Genomic DNA, 15207 nt, shown 5'->3' on the forward strand with positions numbered 1-15207 from the left:
CTACCAATTAGCATAATTACAAATTGGTAATGTATGGATTTCGACAGATGTTGCCGATTAATAGTTTATTTTCCGTACTTCACAGGAAATGTTTGTTGCGTACAGTGCATTGTTTCTGCACCTGTTATCTATACTCGAGAAAAATCGGCGTTGTCTCTTAACGTTCCACATAATAAACTATTTAAGCTGTAGACTGTGCGTTATTATACGTTCCTCTAAAATTCAACTAAATAAATTGATACGCAATCTACAACAATACCAATCAGAACTGGTCAACGAGACAAAGCATAATCATAATGGTTGGTGTGAAAACAAAGCAGAGGTGTACCATTACATCTTATCGGCTTAGATAAACAATTAACACAGATTTGTCCCTGAAAGATCAATAGATTAACCACTTTTACCTCCTAGTGGTCGCTTAATTCAAGATTCGGACATCAAAATACACAAAAACCAGCAGTCGCGTAAGACAAAATTTGCTTAATACAATATTATTACATAGCGAAAAAGCTCCGTGGGATTTCAAAATGGTCGCATAAGACAAAGGTCGCTTAATACAAGTGGTCGCATCCATAAGATTGACTGTTTAACAAAAAAAAACGGTTTGTATACATATTTTGTGTTGAAAAGTCCCACTAGCAATACTAAGTGTGTGTGTATTATGATGTCTGTTTTTAAAGATTTGTCACTAAGTTATGCATGCCACTTTTCCAGAGTCTATTAACGTACTTTGGCCCCCTGTGCCTTCTTTGTGATCACACCTCTTCAATTTCTTTAATTTACAAGTATTTACAATAGGTTTACTGGTACCTCAGTACATATACTTTTTCATTTGTAGTTATTATTTCCATTTGTTTGTGAACAACTACGTAAACGGTATTGAAGATATTACAAAATCTCTAACATATTATATTGATGTAGAGTATTTTACGGAAGTTCAAGAATCATACCTTCTTTCAGTCAATTAATACAAAACTAAATGTTAAAACACATGTTTATTTAAACGTATTGAAATACACAAATCTACTATCATAGGTATGTTTTCTGTATATCAAGCTGATATTATCAGCAGCTAATTGCTACCTAGAAGTATCCAGTGATGATTGAATCACGCGTGTCACCTATCATTCGCAAGATGCGATTAACACATTTTAGGACACTTCATTCAAGGTCAATAAATTTAAATAAACTCGTGTTTACATCGATTGATTAAAATATGTTTAGTTTTGAAAAATATGGTTTTGTTTTCGCAAATAGCACGATACTAGACTTTGACTGAAAAGTAACGTAACGACCGGGGTTACCCCTACTGCGAGTTCATGAAAATTGAGTCGTAACGTTATTTTTAACTTGTTCACTAGGTTTTATATTTTGGGGTCAGCATGTCATTTGTATACTGCAAATCAATAAAACGATTGGATATCCATGCACGACATTAAATACTGACTTGGCTAATAGCTTGCAACCTTTATCTGAATATCACATGGTATAGAAAATGACACCTTGATTTTATTATCCCGTGTTCTATAAATTGAATATCTAAAACACAAATACTATTTGAATTATCTTATGTTTAGGTCACCTCGTCACATGAATGATCACATGTTGTCAAATCACCTGATTATTTAAAATCACCTGATATGCATATACAGGTCAAATGCTAGGACGTCAACAACACGTGTTTGGGGTTTTATCCAAATTTATCTTGATACAGTCTATTGACGAGTGTTTATATCATTTATTTATCTCAAACTAAGATAGTTGCAATATAGATTGCCATTTTATCAGCCAAGTTACAGATTCAATATAGAGCAATCTTCGGACTATGAGCTTTCATACTCTGCATTGATTGTAGGGCATATGTAAACAGTACCAATTACATTAAAGTGCCAGTAAATGTCTTAATAAGATCATACGTTAAATCATACCATAGTAAAACACCCAACAATCCTTAAACAATATATGTGAATTATATATAAAGAAAGTTCATATACATTATAAGAAGAGAAGTTCTGAATAACCCTGCTAGTATTTCAAACTCAATTAAAAGTCAGTAAACAAGATTGATCACACATAACTTAGAGTCAATAAATATAAGTCTTCAAGTAATGATGTTGCACCTCTATATTTACATGTACAATCAACTATTATTAATAATCAAGTTCAAACTAGTCTTTATGACAAAGGTGATGATCCTGGTTTATATTGTTATTTTTATTTTTTGGGAGGTACTGTCCAACAATTGATACCAATAAATCCATAATAAGCGCACCCCTGGGTATAAAATAATTTTTTTTTAATTGCTATATACATGTATACCAGGCTTTTTCCGCTCCATTTTGGGAAAACGCCACACTGGAATTTTGAGAATTTCGCGCCGTGAAAACCCCCATTTTGGGAAAAAATTAATCGCAAAATTGGCTCAATTGGGAAAAATTATCGCATGTAAATTATTTAAAACAGTGTTTCTTATATTTCAAAGAAGCCGTTAACTGGTAAATAACGACTATTTTGATAACTTATTATTAAAATTTTACAAAATATTATGAACATGTGTGATTAGTGCAGGTTTTTTTATCTGAATTTGGGGAAAAGGCTTGGCCTTTTTGAGGTGAAAAAAATCGCGGGAAGCGCCGGATTTTGAGGAAAAAAAGGAAAGTCTTAAATAATCATTAACATATTTTACAGTTCTTAAAACAAATTCAAGGCAACAGATAATTTAATTATTCAATACTTTCTATTTTCTACACCAGATCAGGTCAACTTATATATTTAAAGGGAAACAAAAAAAAAAAAAAAAAATTTTTTTATTTTTTTTTTGAATTGGGAATTTTTTTTTCAATTGGGAAAAAAACAACCAGATTTGCATTGGGAATGGGGCCGAATTTCGGACCCGTGGCTTAGGGCGGAAAAAGCCTGTATACTTATTTATTCAACATGTTTTAACACAGATGTTTATGTGTGCCATACATGTGTGTGTATTGTCTTTATATTATAACTTTATTGTGATATATACGTGCATATGTGGTTCAAAATTATTGTGCAAATTGCGACAATTTCGATACAAATGTACAATTTTTCACGTCTAAATGTCAAAGAAGAATAAATTGTATATTGTAAACATTCTTAACAACAAAGCAACCTGAATAATGTTTGTTTTCATAAGTCTTCTAGTGCAAATACCTTGATTTTCAATAAAAATTGTATACACAATTATGCGGCCGCCATTTTGGAAAAAAAGGCCACCATGTTATTTTTTTTGGTGGCTAACGGGTTTTTTGGAAAGAGCACATAATAAGGTACATTCATTTGGTGCTGGCTAACAAGTTTGCAAGATTTTGCTGATAAAAGAACCTATATCCCCAAGCTATACCTTTTTAGCATCATTATTATAATTGTCTCAGTCTGACATGTTACGCACTGGTACCAGTGTCATCGTCTGACCAGCTACAAACTAGTGCCTTTGTCTCAGTCTGACATGTTACGCACTGGTACCAGTGTCACCGTCTGACCAGCTACAAACTAGTACCATTGTCTCAGTCTGACATTCTTCGCACTGGTACCAGTGTCACCGTTTGACCAGCTACAAACTAGTACCATTGTCTCAGTCTATGTACTGGTACAATTGTCTCAGTTTGATGGGAGACATACTGCACCATTGTCGCAGTCTGACATTCTATTGGTGACATTTTATTGTCACAATCTGACATGCTATCTATTGGTGAAATTGTGACAGCCTCACATGCTACATACTGTCTGGTAAAATGTTCACAGTCTGACATGCTACATACTGGTACGATTGTCACAGTCTAACATTATACATATCAGTACCATTTTCACAGTCTGACATGCTATGTACTGGTACCCAGAGCTCCAGATAATTTTTTCAGCCGATGGGTATTTCACTCATGAAATTTTTAATTGATGAGTAAAAATTAAAATCCGATAATTTTAAGGAGTATTTATGTTCAAATGTTCAGAATTAATAATACATCGTACATGTACTGTTAACTCGCTTTAACAAGCAGTCTTGTACACAATTAAGCAATCACTTTTGTTTTATTTAACAGTTTTTATGGTTTTTTTTGCCCCTGGCTTATAAGCAGCCATTAATATCTTTTTCCGTCTTGATTTAGAAAGCCACTGTTTAGCACACAGTGGCTCAATTTTGAGCCACGGGAAACATTCTTTCCAGTTAGAAATAGTCTTGTCTGTGACCTTATTTCCGTCATGTTTCTTTCTCTGCACCGAGTTTATAACATCTGTTAATATACTGTAAATATTAGGGCGTACTATTTTTTCTGATGTTACTACTGATGATGTCGACTTGAAAGAATCTACCATTTTTAACTGGCTCGCCATTACTTTTTGTTTTATTTACATGACATTTAAACACAAACACATGCAGACGCTGCGACATACGTCACAAAAAGTTAAGCACTTTCGGGACAGAGAATGCCGGTCAGGACAGCACAGATCGTGACGGTCATATGAAAAATAAGCAAGCAGCAAGTTTTCGCATTACATTATGATTCAAGTGGATTCATTGATTGCAAACCGGATTTCAATATATCTATCAGGTTAAACATGTGCTTAGTCTGAATGCTAAGCGGGTGGTCTCCGTATAACTTGTTTATTATATGTGTATTTCGGCTGTCATTTTAAAAGTGCTTGAAGGAAAAAGTTTTTCCATAGTATCACACAAGAGATGAACTGATAGCAAAAATTATATGCTTGAAGTTGGGCAATTCGGGTTTTATCGAATGTGATGTCAACAGTTTTCAACATAAGCGTATATCGATTCTCAACAATGCAGCGGGTTTAGTCAACATCGGCCTTTATCGTGTGCCAAAATGAAATGATGCCGTTCTGACTGAGGAGTAAATTCGATCGGGAACCACATTCTATTCAAAGATGGTGATGTCAAGTTTTTACCGGTGTGGACACAATGGTGGGAATTAGTCATGTTTACATGAATTTATATGCATGTATACACGGCTTATACGCATTGAACTTGTACACGATGCGTAATCCAAATTTGGCCAGGAGTTTTCTTACTCCACAAAATTTTAAGTTATGCGTATTTTCTTTCTTTTCATGCGTATTTTACGCAAATACGCATCTTATCTGGCCCTCTGCTGGTACCATTGTCAGAGTCTCACTTGCTTCTAAGATATACTGGTATAATTTTAACTGTGTGACATGCTATGTACTGGTACCAGTGTCACAGTCTGGCATACCACATACTGGTACCATTATCACAGTCACAGATGCTAAGCACTGGTACCATTGTCACAGTCTCAAATGCTACCTACTAGTACTATTGTCACAGTCTCAGATGCTAGGTACCGGTACAATTGTAACAGTCTGACATGCTACGGACTGGTACCATTGTAACAGTCTGACATGCTACGTACTGGTACCAATATCACAGTCTGACAGATGCTACGCACTGGTACCATTGCCACAGTCTCAGATGCTACATATTGGCATAATTGTAACAGTCTGACATGCTACGGACTGTTAACGTTGTAAAAGTCTGACATGCTACGTACTGGTACCATTGTTAGAGTCTCAGACGCTATGTACTGGTACCATTGTCAAAGTCTCACATGCTACATACTGGTATAATTGTTACTGTCTGACAAGCTACGAAGTGACACAATTGTAACAGTCTCACATGCTCAAAACTGGTATAATTGTAACAGTCTGACATGCTACGTACTGGTACCATTGTAACGGTCTGACATGTCACGTACTGGTACCATTATCATAGTCTTAGATCTGATGCTAAGCACTGGTACCATTGTCACCATCAGACATGCTACGTCCTGATATAATTGTAACAATCTGACATGCTACGTACTGGTACCCGACATGCTACGTACTGGTACCATTGTCAAAGTCTGAACTGTTACATACTGATACCATTTTCAGTCTAACATGCTATGTACAGGTATTATTGTCACAGTCTAACATAAGACATACCAATACCATTTTCACAACCTGACATACTACATTACTGGTACCATTGCAGCGATTTTTTTTTTTATAAAGTACCGAACAATGGCATTTATCCAGTAAGGAAAAAACTACAAATTTCTCAATTGCTGTCAAAAAATATCCCAATTGAAGAAAACTAAAATAACAATGCAACTGCAACTTTTAACTAGTTTTCTTATGCAGCGTTATGGCTTGAACCTAAGTAAATATAATATTGACAACTTAACAACATTTAATTATCAATTTAAAGTATTTGGGAGCAAACAAATCAAATACACACATTTTCCAAATTTCTGGGTTTTTCTCGAATAATTTTCCAAATTGGGCTCTTACCAGTTCTTTTCCCAATGGGTTACAAAAGCATTGTCTCAGTCTGTATGTACTGGTACAATGGTCACAGTCTGACATGCTAGGTATTGGTACCATTACACTATAATGTTTGTATTCATTTTCAGGGCAAAACCGTTGCAACTGCACAACCGTTGGGCAATGAAAATAATTTCTTTTTTTGTAACACCCCACTTCAACTTACATACATTTAGATCACTTTCGAGGGGTTACACAATGATTGAATGATCCTCAGCATGTTTCTCAGTATTTAACATTCCTGCCAATCCCTCTTAGAGTAATATTTAGGTCTACCTTTAGTTTCAATTAACATCACACACATCAGAGTGTTTTATTTTACTAAACATGTACCACTGCTTACCCATAGGCTTTTTATATAATATTTAAACGAATAACACTACCATAAAAGCCTATAAGAAACATTGAAATATGATTGAATATAAATAATGCTAAATTCATGTAAAAATATATTACGGTAAAACAGTATAGCAAGACGGCATAAAAAATACTATTCTGCGACAGAATATGTTATTATTTGTTTCAAATTTTGTTTACTTACATGTAAGTTCAAATACTTCTTCAGAATGTGAATCCAACAGAAGAAAGGGAGAACAAACAAATGTTTCTCTCATACAAGTGTATAATACACAAATTATAATACGTTTAAACAAAGTAAGCATACTAGTATTACGCATGAGGAATTTGAGTTGAAGCCTAGGTTACTATTTTCTATACCAGACTATTGGTATATTTAATATTCTAGTCTGATCGGGATATAGATTAATCCAACCTCATGGCATATTCACATCATTCAGGGATTAGTAACAACATTTTATTATTGGAAATGGTAGTGAGATATATTAGCAACCCAAGTCCAAGGGAGACCACTCAAAATTAAAACATTTTACCAAACTTTTACCGCTGGAAGTGAGATATACGAGTACAGCCGGGAGATCACTCAAAATAATAAATGTACAAAACATTTCTGTTTGTCCAGGAATTATAAGTTATTTATGGAGTTCTTAATATCCTTATAAAACTGAAATGCATACAGCATATTATATACTTATAGACATGAACTAAAGACATGAACATTTCATAAACATTCTTTAATGTTGGTGGTAAATTTATGAAATTTATGGAACACTCAATCAAAATAATTTGACAGAGTAAATCAGGTGATAAATACCAGTCTTGATAATTATTTGATAATTGCTGAGAACAACTTGCAATTAATAAATTACAATGTTCAACACAAATTTACAGCACACAGTGTAAAAATGGATTTCTTCTTAATTGGGTTAGAACTAAAAACTCTTGTCCAGTTTATTTAACTTCTTTTATGTGGTTACAAGGAAGATGTAAAAAAATGGTACTTGAAATGACAGGCAACACACATTTGACAGCAGGCAATGACTGAACAAAATAGCATATATCTAAGAACTTTCACTTCAGTTGAGCATGCAATATTTGATTGGGCTGCATGCCACTGAGGCTGTGACTCATGGTATTGATATCAATGTAATCTTACCTGACCCGACTTTGCGACCTTGCGGCTTGTAATTCTTGACTTGACAACTATTCCAGGCACTGTTACTTCCACTTTAACATAAGGTTGGTAAGTATAGGGTCAAGTGTTTGGATTGAGTTACAGTCCCACTGCTCATTATACAACTGTTTCAACCACAATCACTTTTATCTCAACAAGAGGGAGGTAAGTACATGTCTAGCTGAGAATTATATTTATGTAGCCTACTAGACAACTATTCCAACACAGTCACTTTCACCTAGACAGTTTGGATGTCAGTACATGTCCAGTGTCTGACTCGAGTTTTCTGCTGCTTACTAGATAACTATCCCAACCACTGCCACTTCCACCCAAACAGGAGGGGGCCAGTATAGTGTAAAGTGTTTGGCTTGAGTAACAGTTCTGCTGGTCACTTACTGTTCCAACAACAGTCGCGTCCGCATAGACAGGATGGAGTTCCGTGAATGTACAGCGACTGGCTCAAACTCTATTTCTCTTGCCTGAGATGCTTGAGCTCCTTGGTTGCCAAAGTGCCCTCTGTACATCAACTGTGTATTTGAAACAGAAAAAAATAATTAGCTCATTAATTATTTCCCAAAAAAGGTAAACACAACTCTGTGAATACATACTATTAATGCGTTAAAACTTGTTCAGTCACAAAACAACCTATCAGATTCTCAAATCAAGTGTGAAAAACATCTAATTGAAATCAACTTACCAACATTGCTACCCGATTGCTACCCCAGGGCTCAACATTAACCTAAAAACCAACTTGCCCTGCCGGGCAAGTACTTAGAAAATCTACTTGCCCTGAACGTAAAGCCACTTGCCCAAACATGAAATATCACATTAACTGTAAACCTCATATATTTTTTAATAAAGATCAAAATGATACACCATAGAACCTTTTTTATTTTGCACATTTAACAAAATGATTACAGCAAAAGTCTAATTAAAGTCTAAATGTAAATTTGTGCCAATGTTTGATTATTAATGTAATAATTAGTCTTTCCTCCACGTCTTTGTCAGCAAACACAGGTCCTCAACCATTCAAACTCACTTTTCCATTGTGGTAAATAGTTGTGTTTTCGCTTAATTCGTACTTTTTGGCCATTTCGGATGATTTTTCTATACATTTTTTATTGCACTTTGCAGACTTGCAGTAACTTATTAAGCCGAAGCTAAATAAACTAGACATATCTCGTCTGCTAACAATACTGTAAACAACACGTGAACAAAGATTGTTGAAAATGTATGTCGAAAAATATTAAATATATATATATACCGAAGCTATTTGTTGTTGTTTTTATATAGTTAAATAATTTTAGTAGTTTTCTATGTGACTGAAAACACCAACGATGTTATATGTAACTGAATAGTAATGAAAAAGAAAAACATAATAGCATTTGAAAGCCGATGTTTGGAATCCCAAGCCATTTACAGCGTTTCTAAAAATAAGTTTGGAAATGCATGCGCACCTTGCGTAGTTAGTTCGGACTTCCCCAAACAACAATTGCCGACGGTAAATTCGTGCATTAGTATAATCGTTCGTGATTATTTGTACCATTTAACCACAGAAACACACATTTTTCTTTGTTCTTTTTTACACTTGCCTGTGCGGACAACTAGATTATAAAATAACTTGCACAAACCAAACTTTTACTTGCCAGGGGCCATCAGACAACCGTTAATGTTGAGCCCTGTACCCAATATAATTTCACTGTTTTATTAAAATTTAATTATAATTTAGTATAAAACTGAACTCAAATAAAAATTATCTCAATAAAATGGGTTGCTATGTCTGCTTTACAAGAGAAATCATAGATACATGACGTAGAAGTCTCAATCACAATTGTAAAATTGTGTTTTATTAGAATGCAAAAAATGAAGCTTAATGAAAATATTTGTGTTTTGTGTGTTCTTTGACTATTCAAGAGTTCATTAAGCATTACATTTATCAGCTACTGAGGTGTTTTCATGGCTCTATTGATAGTGAAACAAAATACACCAATTAAATTGATGAGATGTCATCAGGGCTTTCTCGTTCTTAATATAAACAAAATCATTCTCTACTTGCTTGGGTGACGTGGTATTGTAGTGAAAATAAGGTCACTTCCAACAGCCTTGCTGTTGGGCTAGCTGTTTAGCGACGTGGTTTAAGTGTCTGACTACCACTCTGGTCAGGTCGTGGGTTCAATCCCCGGCTTGAGCTCTGCAGTATTTTCACATAAGTGTATTATTATTTCACACATATAATTCACTACTTGCTTGGGGGACAAAGTATATCATTATGTCACACCAAAGGAAAGTTCTCTGTTGCAATAGGCATTAGGCCATCTGAACTTAAAAATTCTATTCACTAAACATATTTTTTATATAATTGTAACAGTGTTTTTTTTGTCATTCACATTCGGGTCGGGTAAGCAGACCCATTCCCATTGGAAAAAAGTATACATTTTTCCCAAATGGAAGCTAAAAATTCCCAATGGAAGGTTTGCAAAAAAAAATAAAAAATTATTTAGATCTCAATATTTTGTTATCTCCCATCCAAGTTCAAGCATAGTAAATATAATACTGGACACACTTTTATTCTCAATTTTGAAGCATATTTTGCAAAACAACAACACCAATTTCCCAATTTTAGTCAAAACGCCGCTAATTTCCCCAATTGAAAGGGGCCTGGCCCCATTCCCAAAATGGTGAAAAAAACACTGCGTAAACAGTTGTCCTTATTCTCAATATCTACCTCCCTAATTGTATCACGAGTGATAACAATGCAATAGTATAAGGTAAAATATGTTTATATTCACAGTTCTCAATTTATAGAATGTTGAACACGAGTTCACAAATAACTAAAGGTTTACTATAGACAATGACAAAAATGCTTTATAATCACTAAAACAAAATATAAACAAAAGCACCACATAGCAGGTGCCAAGGGGCTTGGCTGCAGGTGCTGTTTAGAATAAATGAAAGCTTGTCAGAATTTTTTTTAGAGGTCCCAGTGACATTGACCTTTGACCTAGTGACCCAAAAATGGGTAAGCCGTGTAAAATTCATCAAGTTGCATCTACACTGCGGGAAATCACGTGATCACAAAAGTACATCGTACGCACAAAATGGCGGAAAAAGCTCTCGCTTAATAACGAAAATATTCTCATATTTTATAATATCTAAATTAATGATTACTATGCGCAAAGTACCCGCTTAGTCTCCTTATGTACTCTGGTAATTGTCGTTTTTCTGAGATTTCTGTAGTTTTCTCCAACAGTCAGACACAAAAAACAATGAAAATTGCATATCGTCTGAACATACTTTATTTTGACGCGTTTGCTATTCAATATGACAAACAAACAAATAAATATAACAGTTTTTGCTTTCTAACATGCTTATAATATTTCGTACAAGGTTGTCCACGTTGTTTAAGCTTTTTTAGATCTGTTGCGAGTAATTTGGAAAATAGTACATCGTCTGAACGTTTTTTGTTTGAGTACATCGTCTGAACGGTTTTGAGTACATCATCTGAACTGCTTCTGTTTTACTTTTAATATCCAGTGATTCCCCGCAGTGATCTACATATGAAGTTCCAATGTTATGTTCTGACAGAGATTTGTTGACACCATGTTAACTGTTAGGGTAACAAGTAATGCATCAACAACAAAGTACAGTTAACAGCGCTGTGTTTATGACTACCTAATTCATGAGAAAAATGTGTTCCTCGCAAATTTATTTTGTATTTATCTTCACCAATTATCTTATAGTATATTTTGAATTTGTTTATGGTGTCAAAAAGATAAAAAATATCTAACGGGAATTTCCATAATGAAATTATATTCTTAATATTCTTAGGTATCGTCAATATTCCAACAATGTTCATATAGTATTTTAATGGTGATTGCAAATTTTATTTTATATTAATTGAATCTCATGATATACCAAATTTTATTTTATATTTATTGAATCTCATGAAATATCATTTTCATCAAATTTTGTATGCTTTCAGAACTTCTAAAAGGGATATTTCGTTATTTTTGGAGACGAGTTAATGAATGACGTCACGCCGACTCACGCACACCTGCTATATGCAGACTCTGCCCACTGGTTGGCAAAAGGTGGTTGGCATAACGCTGATCTATATAGAAAGATTGTGTTGAAAATTACTGATATTTCCACAATTATTTTAATCTTCAAAACACACTGAAACTCAATTACATTATTTGTAATAAAAAGCTTTTATATAAAACATAACATTGTATTTCTGTTTTAGCTAATTAAGCATGTGAAGTTATGAAATCAACATGTCCAACATGAATGTACACAAAAATTTCAATGCACAAATGGAAAGTGTGTCTACTTTAAAAATAATGTGCATGTGTTCATACGCGTTGGCACATGTAATCTGCCGTTTAATTGGCCTTTTGATTGACAGATACTTATTATCAACACAAGTGTCATAAACATTAGTGTGTCTACTTTAAAAATAATTTGCATGTGTTCATAATGATACGCGTCGACACATGTAATCTGCCCCATAATTGGCCTATTGTTTGAGAGATACTAACTATCAAACTATCAATACGAGTGTCATAAACATTAGTGACCCAATGTGTCCCCCCCCCCAACAGGTAGGAAGGTGTTTGTCCAGTAATTAAGCAAGCTTAATGATGCTTTCACTTGTATCTTGAACCTTGAAAAATGCACTTTCTTGGTCTAAATAAAATACATTTTATAATATAGAAGGAACAAAAGACTAAACAAGTTTTTGCATATTTCTAATACTCGTCAAATAAAATGGCGGTTCATTGAAAATTAACGTTTCCAATATTAATTCACATACCGGGTAATTTATTTGTTGTTCAATAAAATACTTTATTTCTGTCACAAAACATTTGGCAGATTGTAGATATCGCATTATGGCTTCCAAATCAAATAACAATTTTATGGTGTTGATCATTTACGCTAATTATTACAACAAATAACAATACAATTTATTCCAAAGCCGATGTTGGTGTGGTGTGATATAATTCTAAATTAATGTATTGTTTTTAGAATTCATTTAAGAAGTTCTGACTTATTTTCTTATTAAAAAAATGACTAATTGCATATATTTTCCGTATCAGTAACCAGCGCTTTTTCCCAAACAGTGACTGCGCATGCACAAACAAGCCCAATGTAAACAATAACAATTAACTTGTCTATAACATAAATAGGATGATAAATAGTGCACACACATCTAGACCTTTGCATAAAGACACACTCTTTCTACATTTGAGGGGGGGGGGTGTTTATTTGAATATTTCATTAAAAAAGCAATTTTACCTTATTTTGCAAAATGAGTTGCGCCTTAGGTTATGCAATGGTGAACAACTTCTCTACCTAAAGCGCATTGATTGATATAAACAAATCGATATTAAAGGGGCCTTTTCACAGATTTTGGCATTTTTTAACTTATTCATTAAATGCTTTATATTGATAAATGTAAACATTGGATCGTAAAAGCTCCAGTAAAAAATCAAGAATAAAATTTAAAAAAGGATAAGAGCATTGCCCAGAGCAGGTTTCGAACCAGTGACCCCTGGAGTCCTGCCAGAGTCCTGAAGTAAAAACGCTTTAGCCTACTGAGCTATTCCGCCAAGTACACATACTTGTCGTATTTTATACCTTATATAAGCAATCTTCGTAGTTTCACAAAATTTAACGACAAAAACAGAACTCTCCAAATTATTCAATCGTTTCGCGTTGCAACGCTTTATAATTTTTAGGTTTTAAAATCGTCAAAAGATGCATATAATGGCTATATTAGACCATGGTAAATGTTCAGTATTACTGTTTCCTCAAAAAGATCATAACTAAAACGAAAATTTGCGAATCTGAAACAACTTTTTTCAATTTTGTCAATTTACCAAAGCGTGAAAAGATCCCTTTAAGGTGAATCTCTACACTAGGTCACCGTACGATAGAGATACTTAAAGAAAAGGGGAGCAACTCATTCATCTTTCTTGACAAAATGTACAGTTTACGATTCATTTGTTTGAGAAATTGAAATTGTAGTTATAAAACCATCGTAAATTTATAGTTATTGCAAATTAATAGATGTAAGAAACAAATATTTACCTGTGTCATTACATTATAAGCTTTATATTCGTTACTAAAATGTATGTTTTATGTTCGTTCACTAAACGCGTTGACAAACGACGCCATCTTAGGTTACATTCAACTAAAACATCGAATATCCCTCAGTAGTTCGTAATTTCTAAAGAGTTTTTTTCTCTTCTTGCATAAAAGCAATTTTACAATTTTAGACTTGTAATATGTGGCTATTATAATAACCTATATGTATCTTGAGTATTTTTATGACGTAAATTGCATTCTTCTGTGTTTTCTGTTGTATGGGGCTTTTGTCGAGAAATGCTTTGTCGAAATATGGCTGCCAAAACGATGTTTGTACTGGTGTCTGCATTCGCATGACATGCCCTTTTATTGAAATTAATGAAACAACATATCGATCGTTAAAATAATGCCAGGCTTGCAATAGGAAAAAGAAAGGCTAAAAAATGCTTAAAACGTTTGCAGTATTATAATGGGATCCTTTCGGAATTGGAACTAGTATAATTTAAATGGTAAAAGCACAGATACTGGCATGTTTATGTTGCAAATATTCATCTACAAGCATGATAAGAAAACGATTTTTTATGATTGTTCGACCATTGGAGTGCTAGACAAGATGAGAGATGTGAATATTTGGGCCAAAATGAGTGGGCATGTAAGGGACGGGAAGGAGATCCGGTTGGGAAGAATAAGTGTTAACTTTCCGAATTACCTTTCTAGCAAATAGGATGATCTTCATATATTTAAATTTCAGATGGAGAACAAGATTACAAAAAATACACAATGACACGGATGTATTCCATTCACGCCATTCTCTCTTGTTTCGTAGGCTTGATCTTTTATCCATTTAGCCACAAATTGAGAACAAATCAGTGGCAGTCTTGCTCCAGGCTGGAAGAATGTGAACACGCCGTTAAGAACTTTATTTGTTCAAATATCTGAAGTCATTGAAATATATGTGAAAAAAATTTAAGTGCATAAAGACAAGTATCCTTGCAGTTTGTGCCGATATCTTAATTAAGGTATATGAATACATCCTTGAATACGTCTGAAATCGGTGACAAACTTTCACGTTGCGTTTAGTATAACCGTGCATAGCCGTGCAGTGCACAATGCATTGTTAAACAAGAACGCAGACTTATTAAATAAAGTAATTCTGGTGTATTTCACACTGCCATAAGCAGCAAAAATCTGTATGTTATGTACTCGTTGAAATTCTT

General features: G+C 34.0%; 2 protein-coding genes across 3 annotated transcripts in view; both read right to left on the bottom strand.

Moving 5' to 3' along the window:
- Positions 1-14856, bottom strand: part of LOC127831123 (uncharacterized) — a 226708-nt gene extending 211852 nt beyond the window's left edge. Inside the window, exon 1 of the mRNA XM_052356112.1 lies at positions 13994-14856. The gene's annotated coding sequence lies outside the window, so the exon portion shown is untranslated. The remainder of the gene's footprint in view (positions 1-13993) is intronic.
- Positions 1-15207, bottom strand: part of LOC127880592 (uncharacterized) — a 232727-nt gene that overhangs the window by 94201 nt on the left and 123319 nt on the right. The gene's annotated exons all lie outside the window — the stretch shown is intronic.

The sequence above is a fragment of the Dreissena polymorpha genome, chromosome 5 (assembly GCF_020536995.1).
Source record: "Dreissena polymorpha isolate Duluth1 chromosome 5, UMN_Dpol_1.0, whole genome shotgun sequence".
Taxonomy (NCBI): domain Eukaryota; kingdom Metazoa; phylum Mollusca; class Bivalvia; order Myida; family Dreissenidae; genus Dreissena; species Dreissena polymorpha.